This window comes from Canis lupus, chromosome 33 (genome assembly GCF_048164855.1).
Source record: "Canis lupus baileyi chromosome 33, mCanLup2.hap1, whole genome shotgun sequence".
In the NCBI taxonomy this organism is placed as follows: domain Eukaryota; kingdom Metazoa; phylum Chordata; class Mammalia; order Carnivora; family Canidae; genus Canis; species Canis lupus.
In genome coordinates this window covers 30485441-30508829 of record NC_132870.1, presented here as the reverse complement: position 1 = coordinate 30508829, position 23389 = coordinate 30485441, and positions in this window count along the sequence as shown.

Sequence of the window (23389 nt, the reverse complement as noted above, 5' to 3'; positions counted from 1 at the left end):
ATTTTCTCGTGTGCATGTTGGCCATGTCTATGTCTTCCTCCGTGAGATTTCTGTTCATGTGTTTTGCCCATTTCATGATTGGATTGTTTGTTTCTTTGGTGTTTAGTTTAAGAAGTTCTTTATAGATCTTGGAAACTAGCCCTTTATCTGATAGGTCATTTGCAAATATCTTCTCCCATTCTGTAGGTTGTCTTTGAGTTTTGTTGACTGTATCCTTTGCTGTGCAAAAGCTTCTTATCTTGATGAAGTCCCAATAGTTCATTTTTGCTTTTGTTTCTTTTGCCTTCGTGGATGTATCTTCTCAGAAGTTACTGTGGCTGAGTTCAAAAAGGGTGCTGCCTGTGTTCTCCTCTAGGATTTTGATAGAATCTTGTCTCACATTTAGATCTTTCATCCATTTTGAGTTTATCTTTGTGTATGGTACAAGAGAGTGGTCTAGTTTCATTCTTCTGCATGTGGATGTCCAATTTTCCAAGCACCATTTATTGAAGAGACTGTCTTTCTTCCAATGGATAGTCTTTCCTCCTTTAGTGAATATTAGTTGACCATAAAGTTCAGGGTCCACTTCTGGGTTCTCTATTCTGTTCCATTGATCTATGTGTCTGTTTCTGTGCCAGTACCACACTGTCTTGATGACCACAGCTTTGTAGTACAACCTGAAGTCTGGCATTGTGATGCCCCCAGCTATGGTTTTCTTTTTTAAAATTCCCCTGGCTATTCGGGGTCTTTTCTGCTTCCACACAAATCTTAAAATAATTTGTTCTAACTCTCTGAAGAAAGTCCATGGTATTTTGATAGGGATTGCATTAAACGTGTAAATTGCCCTGGGTAATATTGACATTTACACAATATTAATTCTGCCAATCCATGAGCATGGAATATTTTTCCATCTCTTTGTGTCTTCCTCAATTTCTTTCAGAAGTGTTCTATAGTTTTTAGGGTTAGATCCTTTACCTCTTTGGTTAGGTTTCTTCCTAGGTATCTTATGCTTTTGGGTGCAATTGTAAATGGGATTGACTCCTTAATTTCTCTTTCTTCACTCTCATTGTTAGTGTACAGAAATGCCATTGATTTCTGGGCATTGATTTTGTATCCTGCCACGCTACCAAATTGTTGTATGAGTTCTAGCAATCTTGGGGTGGAGGCTTTTGGGTTTTCTATGTAGAGTATCATGTCATCGGCAAAGAGGGAGAGTTTGACTTCTTCTTTGCCAATTTGAATGCCTTTAATGTCTTTGTTGTCTGATTGCTGAGGCTAGGACTTCCAGTACTATGTTTAATAGCAGTGGTGAGAGTGGACATCCCTGTCTTGTTCCTGATCTTAGGGGAAAGGCTCCCAGTGCTTCCCCATTGAGAATTATATTTGCTGTGGGCTTTTCGTAGATGACTTTTAAGATGTTGAGGAATGTTCCCTCTATCCCTACACTCTGAAGAGTTTTGATCAGGAATGGATGCTGTATTTTGTCAAATGCTTTCTCTGTATCTAATGAGAGGATCATATGGTTCTTGGTTTTTCTCTTGCTGATATGATGAATCACATTGATTGTTTTACGAGTGTTGAACCAGCCTTGTGTCCCAGGGATAAATCCTACTTGGTCTTGGAGAATAATTTTCTTAATGTACTGTTGAATCCTATTGGCTAGTATCTTGTCGAGAATTTTTGCATCCATGTTCATCAGGGATATTGGTCTGTAATTCTCCTTTTTGGTGGGGTCTTTGTCTGGTTTTGGAATTAAGGTGATGCTGGCCTCATAGAACGAATTTGGAAGTACTCCATCTCTTTCTATCTTTCCAAACAGCTTTAGGAGAATAGGTATGGTTTCTTCTTTAAACGTTTGATAGAATTCCCCTGGGAAGCCATCTGGCCCTGGACTCTTGTGTCTTGGGAGGTTTTTGATGACTGCTTCAATTTCCTCCCTGGTTATTGGCCTGTTCAGGTTTTCTATTTCTTCCTGTTCCTGTTTTGGTAGTTCATGGCTTTTCAGGAATGCATCCATTTTTCTAGATTGCCTAATTTATTGGCGTATAGCTGTTCATAATATGTTTTTAAAATCGTTTGTATTTCCTGGTGTTGGTAGTGATCTCTCTTTTCTCATTCATGATTTTATTAATTTGAGTCTTCTCTCTCTTCTTTTTAATAAGGCTGGCTAATGGTTTATCTATCTTATTAATTCTTTCAAAGAACCAACTCCTGGTTCTGTTGATCTGTTCCACAGTTCTTCTGGTCTCGATTTCATTGAGTTCTGCTTGAATCTTAATTAGCTCTCTTCTTCTGCTGGGTGTAGGATCTATCTGCTGTTTTTTCTCTAGCTCCTTTATGTGTAAGGTTAGCTTTTGTATTTGAGTTCTTTCCAGTTTTTGAATGGATGCTTGTATTGCGATGTATTTCCCCCTTAGGACTGCTTTTGCTGCATCCCAAAGATTTTGAACGGTTGTTTCTTCATTCTCATTAGTTTCCATGAATCTTTTTAATTCTTCCTTAATTTCCTGGTTGACCCTTTCATCTTTTGGCAGGATGGTCCTTAACCTCCACGTGTTTGAGGTCCTTCCAAACTTCTTGTTGTGATTTAGTTCTAATTTCAAGGCATTATGGTCTGAGAATATGCAGGGGACGATCCCAATCTTTTGGTATCAGTTCAGACTCGATTTGTGACCCAGTATGTGGTCTATTCTGGAGAAAGTTCCATGTGCACTTGAGAAGAATGTGTATTCAGTTGAGTTTGGATGTAAAGTTCTGTAGATATCTGTGAAATCCATCTGGTCCAGTGTATCATTTAAAGCTCTCGTTTCTTTGGAGATGTTGTGCTTAGAAGACCTATCAAGGGTAGAAAGAGCTAGATTGAAGTCACCAAGTATAAGTGTATTATTATCTAAGTATTTCTTCACTTTGGTTATTAATTGATTTAAATATTTGGCAGTTCCCACATTCGGGGCATATATATTGAGGATTGTTAAATCCTCTTGTTGGATAGATCCTTTAAGTATGATATAGTGTCCCTCTTCATCTCTCACTACAGCCTTCGGGGTAAATTTTGGTTTATCTGATATAAGGATGGCTACCCCTGCTTTCTTTTGAGGACCATTTGAATGGTAAATGGTTCTCCAACCTTTTATTTTCAGGTTGTAGGTGTCCTTCTGTCTAAAATGAGTCTCTTGTAGACAGCAAATAGATGGGTCCTGCTTTTTTATCTAGTCTGAAACCCTGCGCCTTTTGATGGGGTCATTAAGCCCATTCACATTCAGAGTTACTATTGAGAGATATGAGTTTAGTGTCATCATGATATCTCTTCAGTCCTTGTTTTTGTGGATTATTCCACTGAACTTCTTCTTAAAGGGGAATTTTAAGAGTCCCCCTTAAAATTTCTTGCAGAGCTGGTTTGGAGATCACATATTCTTTTAGTTCCTGCCTGTCTTGGAAGCTCTTTATCTCTCCTTCCATTCTGAATGAGAGCCTTGCTGGATAAAGTATTCTTGGTTGCATGTTCTTCTCTTTGAGGACCCTGAATATATCCTGCCAGTCCTTTCTGGCCTGCCAGGTCTCTTTGGAGAGGTCTGCTGTTACCCTAATACTCCTCCCCATAAAGTCAGGGATTTCTTGTCTCTTGCTGCTTTAAGGATCTTCTCTTTATCTTTGAAATTTGCAAGCTTAACTATTGAATGTCCAGTTGTTGAACGGTTTTTATTGATTTTAGGCAGGGATCTCTCTATCTCCTGGATCTGAATGCCTGTTTCCCTTCCGAGATTAGGAAAGTTTTCAGCTATGATTTGTTCAAATACTTATTCTGGCCCTCTGTCCCTTTCAGCGCCCTTGGGAACCCCAATTAAACGTAGGTTTTTCTTCCTCAGGCTGTTTATTTCCCTTAATCTATCCTCATGGTCTTTTAATTGTTTGTCTCTTTTTTCCTCAGTTTCCCTCTTTGCCATCAACTTGTCTTCTATGTCACTCACTCGTTCTTCCACCTCGTTAACCCTTGTCGTTAGGACTTCTAGTTTGGATTGCATCTCATTCAATTGATTTTTAATTTCTGCCTGATTAGCTCTAAATTCTGCAGTCATGAAGTCTCTTGAGCCCTTTATGCTTTTTTCTAGAGCCACCAGTAGCTGTATAATAGTGCTTCTGAATTGGCTTTCTGACATTGAATTTTAATCCAGATTTTGTAACTCTGTGGGAGAGAGGACTGTTTCTGATTCTTTCTTTTGAGGTGAGGTTTTCCTTCTAGTCATTTTGCTCAGTGCAGAGTGGCCAAAAACAAGTTGTATTGGGAAAAGGAGCAAAAGAGAGAGAGAGAAGGAAAGAAAAGAGAAAAAGAAAAAAGAAAAAAGGAAGAAAAAAAGAGAAGAAAAAGAGAAAAAGAAAGGGGAAAAAAGGGTGGGGGAAGCAAACAAATCAAAAAGCAAAACAAAAACAAAAACAAAACAAAACAAAACAAAAACAAAACAAAAAGAAAAAAACCACGGGGGAGTATCTTCTGATCCTGTATACTTTAAGTCCCTTGACTTCCCCTGGAACTTGTCGGTCTAGCTGGTCTTCTGGGGGAGGGGCCTGTTGTGCTGATTCTCAGGTGTTAGCAGTTGGGGGAGCTGCTCTGCCCCCTGCCTGGTGCAGGGCTCAGTGGGGGTTGTTTACCCCGAGAGGCCCCAGGAGGAACAACCCCAGTGGCGGGGCCAGCTCTGCAGCCCTGGAGTCAGCCCCCGCAGTAGCTCCAGAGCTCTCGGGCTGCAGGGCCTGGAGGCTCCGGGGCGGGGCCGCTGATCTGCTCAGCTGGGGCAGGAGCGTCCTCACTGTCCTGGGCCCTCCCGGCCTCTGCCTGTCCCTGGGGGAGGCCGGATCCTGGGCTGTGTCCCGGCGCCCTGTGCTCTGGGGCCTGCGCTGCTGGATTCGCACTTGGGCCCGCAGCCCCCTCCGCGAAGCCGCCCCCGAGCCCCCCCGAGCTGCTCCCCCCTGCAGCCCCCTCCGCGGAGCCGCCCCCGAGCGCCCCCCGAGCTGCCCCCGCCCCGCAGCCCCCTCCGCGGAGCCTCCCCCGAGCCCCTCCGAGCTGCTCCCGCCCCGCAGCCCCCTCCGCGGAGCCTCCCCCGAGCCCCCCGAGCTGCTCCCGCCCCGCAGCCCCCTCCGCGGAGCCTCCCCCGAGCCCCCCGAGCTGCTCCCGCCCCGCAGCCCCCTCCGCGGAGCCGCCCCCGAGCCCCCCGAGCTGCTCCGGGTCCCCCGTGCGCGCTGCAGCCCTTAGGGAGCTCGGCGCACTCTCCCGGGGCGCAGGTGCCTGTTAGTGTCCCCGGGAGCCCGAGGGCATCCTCGCCCTCCTGGGTCCTGCTCCACCTCCCCGCGAGCCCCTTTCCCCCGGGAAGGTCGGTGCAGCTCCTGCTCCTCCGGGACGGGGCTCTCCTGTCCTGGGGACACTCGCCCCGGCCTCAGCCCGGCTCCTCGCGGGGCCCCTCCCCCTTGGAGGCCTTTGTTTCTTTATTTCTTTTTCCCCGTCTTCCTACCTGGATAGAAGCGCGAACTCTTCTCACTGTAGCGTTCCAGCTGTCCTCTCTTTAAATCTCAGGCCGAATTCGTAGGTTTTCAGGATGATTTGAAGGTTCTCTAGGTAATTTGGTGGGGACAGGTGACTTGGGGACCCTACTGTTTCGCCATCTTGCCCACCTGTCTCAAAAGAAATCTTTAAAAAAATAAGTTTGTGTTGTAATTATCACCTCCCCCAAATATAGTCTAATTGATATTGTGGAATTTAAATATGCTCCAAATAAGAAAATGATTCATCCATGGAAATGTAAAAAAATTCAGTACTTAGGAGACTCAGCCAATTGAGCAAACTCTTAGTTTTGGCTCAAGTCATGATCTCAGGGTCATGAGCTTGAGCCTCACCGGGCTCCATGCACAGTGGGGAGTTGCTTGAAATTCTCTCTCCCTTTCCCTCTGCACACCCCCTTCCCCCTTCCCACCACACCCAGCTCACACAGGCATGTGGCATCTCTCCCTCCCTCTCAAAATAAATAGGAATGCCTGGGTGGCTCAGTTGGTTAAGTACCTGCGGTGGACTCAAGTCATGTTCGCAGGGTCCTAGGATGGAACCCTGAGTTGGGGGGAGGGTTGTTCCCTGCTCAGCGGGGAGTCTGCTTTTCACTCTGCCCCTTTCCCTACTTGTGCTCTCTTGCATTCTATCTCTCTCAAATAAATAAATAAAAATCTTTAAAATTAAATAAATAAATCATTTTTAAAAAAGACAATTTCAGATCTCACCTCTGGAAAATCATGGAAAGTGTTAAGGGGGTAATTCTAATTTTTCTGATGTATTAGTTATTCCACAACATGATTAAAAGTCATGAATAAAGAATATTTCCTCCCAGTGAAAATACTTTTTTCATGTCCTGATTTTCAGAAATACAGATGTCCCTCTTTTTTCTCCATAAGTAACTGTTAAATTTTTTGTTTACGAAAGAGTCTCTAAAATAAAGGCAAGATTGGGCTATCTAATCCTAAACGTCATTAGTTCATCCAAGAAGTATTTACTGAATGCCCACTGTGTGCCAGATTTTGTTATAGGCAAGGGTGATTCAACAGTCAAAACTGACAAATTCTTCAAGGAATTTACACTCCAGTTTTTATTCACTTGTTGGTTAACTAGTTTGGGAAGACTGACAATACTTGCTGTCCCAGTAGCTAATATCCAACTAAGAGGAAACACACAAGAAGCAAAATAAATAAAATATATACTATGTTGGATAGTGTTAGGGATTGAGTTGTGTCCCCCATCCAAACTCATTTGTTGAAGTCCTTATCCTCAGTATCTCAGAGTGACCATATTTGTAAATAGAATCATTGCCAATGTCATTAGTTAAGGTCTTAGTAGAGTAAGGTGGGCCTTAATCCAGTATGACTGATATCCTTTTAAAAAGGGTAAATTTGGGGCAGCCCCGGTGGTTTATCGGTTTAGCACCACCTTCAGCCCAGGGTGCGATCCTGGAGACTCGGAATCGAGTCCCACATGGGGCTCCCTGCATGGAGCCTACTTCTCCCTCTGCCTGTGTCTCTGTATCTCTCATGAGTAAATAAATAAAATCTTTTTAAAAAAAAATAGATAAAAAAAATAAAAAGGGTAAATTTAGACATAGAGGCACACAAGGAGAATGCCATGTGAGCATGGCAGAGATCAGAGTGATGTGCCTACAAGACGAGAAATGCCAAAGATTGCCAACAAATTTCCAGAAGCTAAGAGAGAGGTATGGAACCAATTTTATCTTAAAGCCCTCAGGAAAAACCAGCTCTGCCAGCATCTTGATCACAGACTTCTAATCTCCAGATCTGTAAAGCAATACATTTCTGTTGTTCTAAGTGCCTAGTTTTTGGTACAGTTTCTAGCGCTTTCTTCCCTAGAAAACTCAAAAGGAGGAGAAGTATTGTGGCTTGCATACAAGGTTAAACTTCAGGGGATCAACAAATATTTATTTGTGTAAAACTATGGGCACAAAATTATGTAGTCCATACCATTAGATCTCTCTAATTCACAGTTTCCTTGTCTTTAAAAGGTTAGGTTAAATAATCTCTACCTCCAATTCTATATTGCATTAGAAATAGATTCTTCTTCTCCTCAATTTTTATTTTCTGGGAAAGAAAGCACTAGAAGGTGGTTACTTCTTTTAGGTCAGAGACCAGTCTCTTCATAAGTTTTCCCTTTTGTTGATTACCTTCCAGCCTCAGGGAGTTATAGAAGTCTCCAAAATAGTGCTGGAGGATGAAGAACTCTTTAAAAAATTTTTTTAAATAACTTGACAAGACGAATTAATAATAATAATAGTTGCCATCCATTAAAGATGCCCTATTCACAGGCTCTGTGCTGAGTTTTACTAAAATTTCCTCATTTAATCCTCCCAACAACCCTGTAAAATATTACTACTATCCTCATGTTTCACAGGAGGAAACCGAAGCATGGAGAAAGTGATGGACTTTCCCAAGTGTTCACAATTAGTAGTTGGCAAAGTCAGAACACATTAACCCAAGACCCATTGGCACCAAATTCCATGATCTAAATTATTATGTAAATACAAATGAAAGGGGAGGTTGGCTGCTCACTACTTTTATATGCCATCTGACTGAAGCCTTTCTCTAACCATCTCATTCCTACTTACTAATAGGAAACTCCTTGAGCACATTGTGCTCCCTCCAAAATCATCCTCTTCTGCTACATAATGATTTTCCTTCTGTGTCAGTGTACCAGGAAGAGTACACAATGTACATTGTAGTAGATAGTGACATTCCCCATTCATAAATACAGGAGCATCTAATTAGAAATTTGTATTCAATTTGAGTATTTGCAGAAATAAGAAATGTGTTACTGAGGTGCCGTGGTAGTACAGTTGATTGAGAGAGACCAACTCTTGGTTTCGGGTGGGTAGGTGGTCTCAGGATGTGGGGTCCAGACCCGCTTGGGGCTCTGGGCTCAGCACAGAGTCAGCTCGGGACCCTCTCTTCCTCTCCCTCTGCCCCTCCCACGCAGTCTCTCTCTCTCTCTTTCTCTCTACAGAATAAGTAAATAAATCCTTTAAAAAATGCATTACCTTATGCCCATAATCTTGCAGCTTTTACTCCTTTTTGTGAAAAAAAAAAGTGATTTTTTTAGGGAAAATCAAAGTTTCTGTCCTTTATAAAATTACTGATACCCCCTGGGTTCGTTATTGTGAAATAGAAGGCTAAAACCACTGTTCTCTCACATTTCTTCATGAATGCTTCATGAAGGGTTCTATTCTATTTTTCATCTTTCCCCAATTTCTTTCATGTGTCTTTGCTTTGAACATACTTCTTTCCTGAAAAAAATGATCCTCTCCTTAAGTCATCTCTCATCTACTCATTCTCGAGCCTTGGTTCAAAAGTCTCTTCTGCAAAGCCCCTTCCATCTGCCCACCAAGAAGCCACTTACTTGGCCCCTCCGTTTCCCACCATGTTTGGTTCGGCTCTCTCTTAGGCCCTTCCCTCATTGGATTTGACCCATCTGCTAATATGGCTCTTTCCTCTAGGCTGACAGCAACATAACAACATGAACATGTCTTTTGCTGTTCTGAATCCTTAATACTTCAGCTAGTTCTTGGCAAATAGTAGGTAGATAAATATACGAATGAAATTGAATAAACAAATGAAAAAACCCAATGAGGGAAAATGGCATGTGACTGTACTCTTCTCTGGATACAGTAAACTAATAACAATCTTTAAAATAATGAATTTGGGGTAGTTTTATTATTTTTAAATATTGAGTTCAAAAATAATTTAATGTATAAGCAAGAAATCGCCAAAACAATTCCTCAAAGTCTTTTTTGTCATAATGAGGCTAGACATCTCTACTACATATTTGGGATTAAGTTTACAAGAAATGTAGATTTAAGGGGGTTGATGGTTCTGAGTTTTCTTTTCATAATATTCATATATTCTATCACATCAAATTCAAATGGAAATGTCAATGGGAGGCACCCCAGGTGGCTCAGTGGTTTAGCACCACCTTCAGCCCAGGGTGTGATCCTGGAGACCCCAGATAGAGTCCCACGTCAGACTCCCTGCATGAAGCCTGCTTCTCCCTCTGCCTGTGTCTCTGTATCTCTCATGAATAAATAAATAAAATCTTTAAAAAAAAAAAAAAAAGAAATGTCAGTGGGTTAATAAATTATTACTTCTTTTACAGTTGTGAATTGTAATCCTTTCTAACCTTACAAAAATGCTAGATGTTGAATAATTTTGACCAAAACTAAAGGTGCTAATTCTTGAAGATAGTTATCAATTGCTTTTTACAGATGGACATGTTTAACTTATGAACATACAGTATGAACATGAGTGTATATTCTTTCTCTTATTCAAATAAATAATTATTCATATAATTTCTTGTATAGTTTCAAAATGTGAGTTATTTTGCCAAGAATGAAATCTTTGAAATTAAATATAAAGGGCTTCAAAATTGTGAGTGTAGTAATAAGTTACTCAGAACAATAATATCCTTGAGATGATTAGCTATTATGTAGCTCATTGTCTCTGATAATAAAACATAATTTTAAAAGGAATCTTTTTTCTCCACTGTCTAGTTCTGAATTTTTTTCCTCCACCTGCCTGTCTCTAGAACAGGATGCCCATAACCCTTGCATTAGAAAAAAAGGTGAAATATTCCTGACACAGAATAACTTGAAAATCTGAAAAGACACTTGCTCCTTTCATGAGCACATTTGTCTTCATGTAAATGTCTCATAACTTATTTGCAAGGTCATGAAACATCTATATCTATTGCAATTACTTATATATTTATTTTATTTCCACCATATCTTCCCTGATTTCTACTCACTCTGCTTCTTCTTTTCTTGCCTTGTAGTAGGCAAATATCTTCCTACTTGTCATCCTTCCTTCTGGAATATTCTATAGCTATGTTGTCCAATACAAATACAATGTGAGTCACATATGCAAGTCTAAAACCAAAGTAAAAATAAAGAGCTAAAATTAATTAGAATACATATATATAATATTCAACCCAATATAACCAAAATGTTGTCAATTCAACATATAATCAATAATTATTTTACATTATTTTTGTATTAAGACTTGAAATCTGATGTGTATTTTATACTTACAAAACATTTCAATCTGAACTAGCCAAATTTCAATGCTTAATAGCTACATGTGGCTAATGGCTACTGTACTGAACATTGTAAGCCTAAGATATACTCTTCTTTGTCAGCCTTAGGAAAACTTTATTTAAAAAATGGCAACTTGGGGTCACCCAGATGGCTCAGTGGTTGAGCATGTGCCTTTGGCTCAGGTCATGATCCCGGGGTCCTGGGATTGAGTCCCACATCAGCCTCCCCACAGGGAGCCTGCTTCTCCCTCTGCCTATATCTCTGCCTCTCTCTCGTTTGTCTCTCATGAATAAATAAATAAAAATCCTACTAGGATATTAAGCTTAAAAAAGAAAAACTCTAATGAAGTGTCAAACCCAGAAATAAACCCATACCTATATGGTTAATTAATTTACAACAAAGGATCCAAGAATACAGAATGGGAAAATGACAGTTTTTTCAATAAACAGTGCTAGAGAAACTGGACAACCACATAGAAAAGAATGATACAGGTCTTATGTATGGTCTTAGACAATACACAAAAATTAATTCAAAATAGATTAAAGACTTGAATGTAAGATCTGAAATCATAAGCTCCTGGAAGAAAACATAGGCAGTAAGCTTCTTAACATTGGTCAATGATTTTTTTTTCCATCTGATGCTAAAAGCAAAGGCAACATAAACAAACAAACAAACAAAAAACCAACGGGCCTACATTAAACTAAAGTCTCTGCACAGTAAAGGAAATCATCAGTAAATGAAAAGGTAACGTAATAAATTGCAACTATTGAGAAAATAGTTGCAAATCATGTATCTGACAAGGGGTTAATATCCAAAATATACAAAGAACTCACACAACTAAATAGCAAACAAAACAAAACAAATCTGATTTAAAAATGCATAGATCTGAATAGACATTTTTCCCAAAAAGATACACAGTCAACAAGTACCTGAAAAGATGCTCAATATCACTGATCATTAGGGAAATGTAAATCAAAACCATAATAAGATATCACCTCACACCTGTTAGAGTGGGCTATCACTAAAAAGACAAGAAATAATAAGTCTTGGCGAAAATGTGGAGAAAAGGGAACCTTTGTACACTATTGACAGGAATGTAAATTGGTGAAGCCACTATGAAAAGTAGTGTGGAGATTTCTCAAAAAATTAAAAATAGAACTACCATATGATCCAGCAATTCCACATATGGATATTTATCCCAAAGAAAATGACAGCACTAACTCAAAAAGACATATGCACCACCTGTTCATTATAGTATCATTTACAATAGCCAAAATATGGAAACAACCTAAATGTCCATTGATGAATAAAGCAAATGTGGTATATATACATATACATATACATATATTTACAAAGGAATATTGTTTACCCATTAAAAGATGAAATCTTGCCATTTGTGACAACATGGATGGACCTTGAAGACATTATGTTAAGTGAAGTAAGTCAAACAAAGACAAATACTGTATGATCTAACTTATTTGTAGAAACTCAAACAAACCAAAACAAAACAAAACCCAACAACAACAAAATTCGTAGATGCGGAGATGGTTGCCAAGGCCAGAGAGGTAGGGGTAGTTGGTAAGAATGGGCAAAATGGATAAAGGAGGCCAAAAGGTACAAACTTCTAATTATAAAATAAAGAAGTCACGGGAATATCAAGTACAGCATGGCAACTATAGTTACTAAAACTGTAGTGCATATTTGAAAGTTGCTAAGGCAATAGATCTTAAAAATTCTCATCATAAGAAAAAAATTTTGTAACAGTGATAGATGTTGATTTATTGTGTTGATAATTTCACCATATATACAAATACCAATCATTATGTTGTATACCTAACACTAATATGATGTTATATGTCAATTATACCTCAATTTTTTAAAGTTCTTAAAAATACAATCTATGAAAACGAACACAGAAAAATTGTAAAATCTGAATAGTCCTGTAGTCAGTTAAGAAAACAAATATGAAATTTAAAGCCTTTCTCAAAAAAAAAAAAAAAAGAAGTAAATCAATAGTAAAGATGTGGTTTTGTGGGCCATAGAGTCTCTATCACAATTACTAACCTCTGCCTTAGTAATTGTCTTAGTGTAAATGTAGCCATAAGTAATACACAAACAAATCAGTGTGTTTGTGTTCCAATAAATCATTATTTACACAACCAGAAGTGAGTTGGAAATGGCCCCAGTGCTATAATTTGTTAACCATTGCTATAGTTGAAAGGCAGGTAAAATTAGATAACTATATTACAGTGTATTTAACAACATGATCAAAGTTTTCACAAGTTTACGCAGAAATGTGGTCACTTAGCCTGACTTGAGACATCAGAGATGATAATCTGAAGGAGAAAGAACATAAACAGAACCTTTGTTTTTTTTTTTTTTTTTCAGATTAAGAAGTTAGGCAAAAAGAGCAATTCCAGGGAGAAGGAAGAACAACAGCAAAGACACAAAAATTGAAATAGCATGGTGAGTGTGAGGAGCCAATCATAAGGGTAAAGGAAATGAGAATGGTGGTGGTGGGTGGTGATTGTGACAGCAGCTAGAGTTTAGTGAGTGCTTACTCTATGCCAGGAAAAATAGAATACAATAATGCACTATCACCAAACTACTGTTTGCCAAAGATTGTGTCAGAATTCATTCAGAAGTTATTCCAGAGGTGAGATCAAGGCCATCATAATAATAACATCATAACATCAGGAGCTCTAGGCCACTACAGGGAGTAGGAAATGCATTCAACAGAAGGTAAGATCTAAATTTTTTTTGCCATTTTTTTAAGATTATCCAATAAATCCATATTTTAATTCAATATGGATAAAAACATGATACTGGCATAAATTGAAGAGAACAAACATGATATCATTTAATCATTTTGACATCAATTCCTCTGAGAACATGATAAATCCCCCCAGTGACAGGATCATTCTCCACTCCATGAACACAGTGAATAAAGGACACAGATTAACTTATGCTCTGAATGCCCTCTACCCATTGCCAAAGGCATTCCACGTGCATGCCTTGGCCACATGTAACATCTCTAAAACACTCAACCCACAGCTGGGGAGGTTATAATTCTGCTGCCAAAGTTCTAATTGGACTAATTTCAATGTAAATGTTGGACCTATCCTATCCCCTCGTTTTGGGTAGGTGCACAAAGAGAGAAAATGAACTATTGAAATAATTCAGTTCAGTGTTAACAGAAACTATTTCAAACTGTCAGCACAATTGTTCAAAATGTTCTCCACATAAATCAGTCTAAAGGAGCCTGTTTAAAGTGACCAAAATCGGGACGCCTGGGTGGCTCAGCCGTTGAGCGTCTGCCTTTGGCTCAGGGTGTGATCCTGGAGTCCCAGGATCGAGTCCCGCATTGGGCTTCCTGTGTGGAGTCTGCTTCTCCCTCTATGTCTCTGCCTCCCTCTCTCTGTGTCTCTTGTGAATAAATAAATAAAATTTAAAAATAAAGTGACCGAAATTGTGCCTCCACTGCCAGCAATTTGACAAGAAATATATAGAAGATTTTTTTTCCTCCCTTTTAGAAGCTGTACTTCCAGGGGAAAAAAAAAATCATACCATTTCCTATTGCAGAAGATAGAAATGGTTTAAATATAAATAATTTAAAATTTTCTCACAATTCATGTGATATTCTTTTCGTTTTTCTTTATTTCTTTAGTGATCTCTTATTAGAAGAGATAAAATGGTTACACATAGCACACAGATTGCATCATTAATGAGACTTAATTACATAATTTAGAGTGATTTAAAAAAGAAATTAATGCTTTCATAAATGCATTACTCAGTAATTAGGTTAAATATGAGCATGTAGTCAAAACCAATTGATAAAGGACCTATCCATTATTCTACAAATGCTCACCATGGCCCCTCTTGTCACATGGCACACATAAATACTGTAGTTAATTCATCCCAGACCCTTACAGTATATCATGAATAATGTTTGGAACGGCAGCTTTCATGCAATCTTTTCATTTTCTCTACAATTTGATGCATATTACAATTTGATGCATATTCAATAAAAGATTATTGAAATATATTTGGTTATTTCTGTGGTTGATGGTTTAGATATATTTTTTTTAAGATTTTATTTATTTATTCATAGCGACAGAGAGAAAGAGAGGCAGAGACACAGGCAGAGGGAGAAGCAGGCTTCATGCAGGGAGCCTGACGTGGGACTCTATCTGGGGTCTCCAGGATCACACCCTGGGCTGAAGGTGGTGCTAAACTGCTGCACCACCGGAACTGCCCGGTTTAGAAATATTTTATGTATATTCACCTATAGCCATAATAGTCTATTACACTTCTCTTATTTACAGATACCAAATCCTTTTGAACCATATTGTCTATTCTTTATTATGGAAAGGGTAGTGTAAGCTATTCATTCATAGCACCTAATTCTTGAAACCAAGGCAACTCACAAAGGGGACCACCAATCACAAAATAAGAGAAAGTTGATGACCCAAGAAATAGCAATCTAAACATATTAAGGAAATGAAAAATAACTCTCAGAGTAACTAAAAATAAAAATTACTAGAAGAGATTGCCTTAGTAGAACAGAATTTGATATGAAAAGAATAGAGCCCAGAGTGAATGATTTCATAAAAATTATTTAGAAAGCATTCAGTAAATGGGTAGAAGACCCATTATTATTATTATACTATCATTACATGCTCTTCTATATTATTTGAAATTTTTAAACATACATTCATTACACTGGTTTAATTTTTTATTTTAAATGAAACAAAGGTACTGTCTTACTTGTAAATATTACAATATTACAATCCAGAACTTTGTTGCCCCTCTAATTCTTACTTATAATACTTCCATTTTCTTCTTGGTATTTATGGTCTCTCTCAACTAAACAACTACTAAAACATCTGACCTAGAAACTGGATTCCTTTCAGTCTGGATTTATTTGAGAAAGCAGATCACTCTAAGGATTCCAGAAATAAAGGGTTTCTTATTAGAATTAAAATTTACCTGCAGGATGGAAGAGCTGGGGGAGCAACAGGCAGGGAATTTACCACCAATGGTCTGAAAAAAGCGAAACAGATACTAATGCCCACAGGTTGAAGCACTAAGGCAACAAGTTATCTACCTAGTATCTATTGTGAAACTTGGAATTTTCAAATTTCTCTGAAAAAGTTTCCATCTACTAATTAACTCCAAAGCAGTGAAGCAGGTGGTTCTCAAAGGCCTAGGTAGATCTCTTTCAAGTTTGGCATTAGCAAAATCTAACTCAGAATCATGAGTAGAAGGGGATTATAGAACATGCCGTTCCCTGGAATACAATACAGAGAAGACTTTGAACAGTTCTAATGATGGTCCCTTCTATCACCCAGCTCCAACTCATGGGATAGAGGCTCTACCTTTGGGGGAGTGCCCTGAGAATTTGGGAGTCCCAATTACCCTTGTTCTGGCTCTTTAATAAAGAGAAATTCCTTGCCCAAGCTGAGAAGACCAGAGACTACAGCTACACCCACCTTCCATGTGCCCAGTTGCTTTCACTCAGAAAGAAGCACATCACTGTTCCTCCCTACAATGCCAAAGAACTGGCTCAGAGATTTTGCAAAGCAGGAGAGGCAGGCCATAAATCAGAAGACTTTGGATATCTTCCCAAAGAAACCGATTTCACTTGCAACAGAGTAGAGGGAAGTTCAAGCCTAAGAATGCTCTCAAAAAATGATAGATCTTGAGTTGAAAAGCAATTAATAGGAGACTGGCAAAAGCATTGAAGTTATAAACTGAATAATCAACCAGTTAGTTTAGCAGAGAAAGTCAAGGAAAGAAACAGCTGGTAAGAGCTCTCTTGGACTCAGAACAAGTCTCAAACACTGGGGTAAAAACAACTCCTTCAAAGGAGCCCAAATTGAATTGGATCTGTTGTGGGATAATTGGGACGCTAGGGCATTGTTAAAAATAATATAGCAATCACATGGCAATTAGTGAAGCTTAATAGCTGAGTGTGGTCAAAGTCAAACAGAACCCTTGATTGTGTAAAGCCAATATTACGTTGATACCAAAACCAGACAAAGACATCAACATAAAAATTAAAAAGGATAAACCGATATCTCTTATGAATACAGATGAAAAATCCTCAACAAAATATTAGCAAATCAAATCCAAAATTGTTTAAAAATAATTATACATCAGAACACCTGGGTGGGTCAACAATTGAGTGTCTACCTTTGGCTCAGGGTGTGATCCCGGGGTCCTGGGATCAAGTCGTGCCTTGGGCTTCCTGTGGAGAGCCGCTTCTCCCTCTGCCTGTGTCGTCTCCCTCTCTCTGTGTGTGTCTCATGAATAAATAAATAAAATCTTTAAAAAACAAAAACCAAAAAATAAAATAAAATAATTATACATTATGACAAAAAGTAGAATTTATTCCAGGTATGCAAGTCTGGTTCAACATTTGAAAATCAATTAATGTAATCCATCATATCAACAAGTTAAAGAAGAAAAAACTCCATGTGATCATATCAACAGATGAAAAAAAAAATGACAAAATCCAGTACCTTTTCATGACAAAAACTCTTATAACACTAGGAGTAGAGAGGGTAAATTCCTCAAGACTAAAAAAAAAAAAATCTGCAAAAATCTACGACTGACATACTTAATGGTGAAAAATTGGGTGCTTTCATTTGAAGATCAGGAGCAAGACAATGATATCTACTATCATCACTTCTATTCAACATTGTACTAGTTCTAGCCAGGGTAATTAGGCAAGAAAATAAAAGCATCTAGATCGGAACAGAAGAAATAAAGCTAATTCTATTTACAGATGACATGGTTATATACATAGAATACCCTAAGGAATATGCTTAAAAAGCTATTAGAATTAATAAACTTTATCAGAATTAATAAAGTTCAGCAAGATTGTAAGATACAAGATCAATATACAAAAATCAATGTATTCTATACACTTGCAATGAAAATTAAAACAATTCCATTTACAACAGCATTACAAGTAATAAATACTTAAGGTTAAATTTCACAAAATTGTAAAATTTATACTCTAAAAATTACAAAACTCTGTTGAAAGAAAGTGAATATCTAAATAAACAGATTCTCATGTTTATAGATCAGAAAACTTAACATTGTCAAGATGGCAGTACTCCCCCAAAATTATCCACAGATTCAATGCAATCCTATTAAAATCTCAGTTGACTTCTTTGCAGAAATTGACAGAATGATATATCTGATGATATATCTATAGAAACTCTAAGGACCCAAAATAACCAAAACAATCTTGAAAGAGGAAGAAGAAAGTTGAAGGACTCAAGCTCCCCAGTTTCAAAACTACTTTGTAACAACTGTTACAAAGCAACAGTACTGGCTAAAGACAGACATTCAGACTGATGAAATAGAGAGCCTGGAAATAAACCTTTGCATGTATAGTTGCCAAGAAAGAATAGTCATTCAATGAAGAAAGAATAGTCTTGTTTGGTTTTTTGTTGTTTTGTTTTCTGTTCCAAGCTTCTAAGAGAATCCAGGTGATTGGATTCTCTGGCAAGTATCTAACCACCCTACGTCTTTCTTCTTCTCATTCTTCTTCTTCTTCTTCTTCTTCTTCTTCTTCTTCTTCTTCTTCGTCTTCGTCTTCGTCTTCGTCTTCGTCTTCGTCTTCGTCTTCGTCTTCTTCTTCTTCTTCTTCTTCTTCTTCTTCTTCTTCTTCTTCTTCTTCTTCTTCTTCTTCTTCTTCTTCTTCTTCTTCTTCTTCTTCTTCTTCTTCTTCTTCTTCTTCTTCTTCTTTCTTTTAATATTTTATTTATTTATTCATGAGAGACAGAGAGGCAGAGGCAGGCAGAGGGAGAAGACTCTGGGATCAGGGATCAGACCATGAGCCAAAGGCAGATGCTCAACTGCTGAGCCACCCTACTTCTTTTTTTTTTTTTTTTTGAGCCACCCTACTTCTATTAAAATCTTTTTGTCACGTATACAAACTATCCAATTGAACAACAGCTTCATCTTCATCTCCAAATAATTACCCAGAAATTTAGAAATATATGTTCATTTTTGTCTCATTTATGTACAAAACATGTGTGCAGAGAGGTACTCAAAACCTGAAAATCCAAAGCTGGCAGAGCATATCTACCGTGTTTACTGTGGAGATCGCAAGAACTAATTGCACTGGCAGCTGGAGGGGCTGAGGAGAATGCAGTGCCTACATAACAGCAGGCCCACAATATCAGCTCTAAGATTGCAGCCTAAAATATAACATTACAAGGTAGCAGAAACCTAAGTACAATGTTTAAGAAAGGAGGCAGTCATCTAAGGAGCATGCATGTAGGAACATAACTGTGCCAAAATTTCCTAGTACCCAGGATTCTTTCTGAATGCAAACTATGCATTTGTGGAAGTTGGGAAAATCTATAGGAACAACTTTGATCATGAGACCGGGCTTGTTCACAAATTTGCCAAATGATCTGGAACAAAATAACCTCTTTAGCACCTCAGATTCCTCTTCTGATTTTTTTTTTTAAGTCTACCTTAATGATCTCCAAGGGATACTATGAAAATCAAAGACAATCTAATATGTAAAGTAAACAAATACACATACACAAACACACAGATTAAAATAAAAGAAAAATTATTATTTCCCAAAGACTAACTCAATTAAAAACTGAAAAAGTCAGGCTCATCTGTTTCATATTACGTAGTGATTAAAGTGGTAATATATCAATGTTTCCCTCTCTTTTTATTAATTTTATGTTTTTTTCTTCTTCAAAACTCAGCTCAAGAGTTCTACAAGTGTGACTGTATTTTTAGGAGAGTATATGGAAATATTCAAAGGTGAAGTATCATTATTCCTGCAACTTATTTTCAAATGTAGCAAGATGTTGAAGTTGTGAATCTAAGGGAAAGATGCTCATTGAACTAGTCCTTTCTCTTGTCTCTAAGTTAAAACATTTTCAAAATAAAAAGTCGTTGGGAGGAGGGGGAAGCAGAATACATTCTTTCACTCACTTTAGTCCTCACACAAACTGTTCTTTCTCCTAGAGCAGCCCTTCCCTTCATCCTGGGTATCTACCCTATGAATGTATTCATTTTAGAATGACACAAAGTATCTCCAGTAACCTTTTGAGCTTCAACTTTCTTGCTTATAAGAGAGGAACAATGACACCTAATAGAATTGTGCAAATGAAAGAGATGAAAATTGTGAACATATTCTGCAAACCACAAAATTCTATTCTTATTATGACTATCTATATTATAAGGGTCTAATATTATAGTAGCCACCTGGTTTGAGCTTAGAAACAATTATGAATGGGTCTTTGAATTTTAAACTATTAGTAAAAAACTTTTCTACAATAATCTGCTAAAATATACTATGCTCTGTTCCCCTCAGCAGGTGTATACCATTCATACGGCAAGAATTTGTTGCTTATGTACCAACTTCCCTAGTTGTTAACTGGTGGGAGGAAATCAAATATTGGTCATGCTGGGGGCCCTTACCCTCCCTCAATATTGTACAAAACTCCTAATATTTATACAGTTTGGGAAAGTTGAGGAAGATCTTCGATGTTCAGTCCATTATACTCATGGCTGAGATGCTCGTTGTCCAAGTCTGCATGGTCCAGGTGAAGATTAGTAAGTCAATCGGCACTGTATACACCTACGGTGATAAGTTCTACAACTAGGACCTTTGCCACTCAACTAAGGCAACAGTGTGAGTGCCAGGTCTATAGGCATCCACACATGGACCCCCATCAGGCTGGTGCACTGGTCTCCATCGAACCCATCATCCCTTCATCCTTCTAGTTTTGATAAATCCAACTGTCTTCCAAAGGTAAGCCGTATCCATCTCTTACTCTGACCAAGCAAACACTTCCTTTCCCCACTAAGTAAAATCTAGTTTGGTCTCAGTGGTCATGATGCATCCAGAACACAGAGACCCAGCTGGACATTCACAGAGGCAACAGGGGAACTAACTTTGATTCTTATGTTCATTTCTTGACACCAGAAACCGAAATGCCAAGTTACTAGTCAGTAACTCATCCATGACTGCAGAAAATTACAGTAACTCTTATTTGGTCATCAGGATAACCTTCTCTCCAAATTATTAAGTCCATGATATGACTTAAAAGAGATTTCTCATGCCGGAGTCATGTAGTTTCAGATATCCACGGGTCTCTGGTTTAAGAAATAGTGATTTAAGGTAAGCAGGTACTGATCAAAGCAAGCAGATGACATCAGGACCCTGATAGGATTTCTTCCCCCTCTAGAATTCTTTTTCAAAAGTACAAGAACCAATTTTAAATGTGGCTTTGTGTCTTTCTTCCTAGTCATCTTATTGAAAGATTTTCAAATGCCTGAGATTATTAAAACACTGAATATATGGTCTTGATAGAAGAAATTGGCATTAGAGCCTGTTACACCATAGAATTAAATGTGAGTTTTTTCCTTCTTCATCTGTTCTCTTGACTCATGACTTTCATAATCTCTGACACCACTGCAGTTCGTGGAATCCTGTTATCTAAGAAGTTGGGATTGATAAAATCAAAACTAGAGGGACATCTCCAATTTGCTGGGTTTGGACTATAAATATCTAAGATTCATTTAGTTCAATTCAAGATGAAAGGACCCAAAGAAGTTATTTGTACGAGGTCACACATTAAAATAGTTATTATTAAATGTAGTTATTATTAAGTTATTTCGTTCAATAGAAGGACATTTCTCATAAACATATCTAGCTGAGTGGACTGGTTTGCTATCATCTTAGACTTGGCTATTGGCATTTCCTATTGCTTTTTTCTTTACTTTTAATTTAGAAAAAAAGAGGAATGTACCTAACCTTTCAATTTAGTTTCTACATTTTTTCTTTGATTGCTTTCTTTGGCTAAGCCTTTTTTCACTTAGTTTTATCAGCAAGTAAGCTGTGACTGTCCCTTTTGTGTAACTTCCTCTTCCATCCCATACTCATTGAGATAAAGTCACAGCACTTAATCACAACACAATATGCAAACCTAATCTAGAAAGCATTATCATTTAATGCAGATTTTGTAAATATTTATTTAAAACTCTTCTCAAAAATAAAATAAAAAATAAAACTCTCTTCTCAGGGTGTCTGAGTGGCTCAGTCAATTAAATGTCTGACTCTTGATTTCAGCTCAGGTCATGATCTCAGGGTTGTGAGATCAAGCCCCCTTTTCAGGCTCCATGCTGGGTCTGGAGCCTGCTTAAGATTCTCTTTCTCTCTTCCGTCTGCTGCATCCCCAACCCTGCCCTTCTTTGTGCACGTATCCTCTCTCTCTCAAAAATGAAAGAAAGGAAGAAAAAGAAAAAGAAAGAAAGAAAGGAAGGAAGGAAGGAAGGAAGGAAGGAAGGAAGGAAGGAAGGAAGGAAGGAAGGAAGGAAGGAAGGAAGAAAAAAAGAAAAGAAAGAAAAGAAAAGAAAAGAAAGAAAAGAAAAAAGAAAGAAGAAAAGAAAACTATCTTTTCTCTGGCTCCTGCTTTTTTTCTTTAGATATTTGTTCTCCTGATTTTAGACTTTTTAAGATTTTCTTTCCCCCTATTTTCATCCACATATAACATCTCTGCATCGGATATGTAGCTGTAGTCTCTCAGCTTCAAACCTGACCTTATTATAGCTTTGTGATACTTGGACTGGGCTTCTGTAAAACAGTTCTCCTTGGCCATCTGGATTCTGTTAGGTTTCACCTGTGGGAGAAAGTAGAGGGAAACTAGAAGGCAGGAGAAAGGAAAAAGAAACTCACACTATTTCCCTTTTGCTTTCTCTTTTTGCCCCGCCACTCCAGTGTGGCTTTTTACCCAAGTAGCACAGGTGGTTCCAGTTTCCAGTTTTGTCCCTCCTCTTAGTTAGAACCTCACAATGATGACCCTCAGAGATACACTAGCACCAGCCACACAGTTCTGAGGGCCTCTCCTTCAAGTTTCCAGGTTTTCTGAGAACTCCAATCTCTTCTCATGGTGCTCTCAGTACTAGGAATGAAGCTACTTCCTGACATTATCATCTCTGTGTTCCTTTTTTTTTTTTTTTTTTTAAGATTTATTTATTTAGTTTGAAATTCAGAGAAAGGGTATGCACACAAGTGGGGGGAGGGAGAGAGAGAGAAACTCAAGCAGACTCCCTCTTGATCACAGAGCCTTACCCAGGGCTCCATCTCACAACCCTGAGATTGTGACCAGAGCCAAAACCAAAAGTCAGACACTTAACTGACTGAGCCACCCAGATGCTCTTCTGTGCTCCTTTTATTACTCATTTAACTGATTCCTAGAAATGTTCTTTGTTAAAATAGCTCTTGTGCTTTTTCTTTTCCTGATTGGACCCTGACTGACACATGTTCAACATCACTTCTATTGACTCTGTCATCTGTCTCTTGGTTTCGAAACCCCACCTATCAAAATGTTAAGAGAGGCATTTTCTTTCCATATTCTTCAGGTACGGGCTTCAGTTCACTCTGTATCATTCCTTTGGTCTTCCATTTATAAGTGATGAACAGAAAAATGGTGCTCAAAGGAAATGAGTCCACGACTGTCTTGATTCCAAATAAAGAAGCTGCATGCTCACGCCCCTTACACTGGCTGACAGAAACTCTTCATCAAAACAGATGTCCTAGACCAATTTTCCATAAACCTTCAGCCTAAACCCAAGATATTAAAAAAGACTTGGAGATTTGCTAGAAGTCTTTTATCTGGGTAACTCAAAGGATCACAGATTAAACTTTCCCCAGAATAGAAAAAGGCGATATAACCCAAAAAGGCCTCTCAGGCTATGACACTTCTGTATGTATTAAAAGCTGTAACCAGGAAATTACA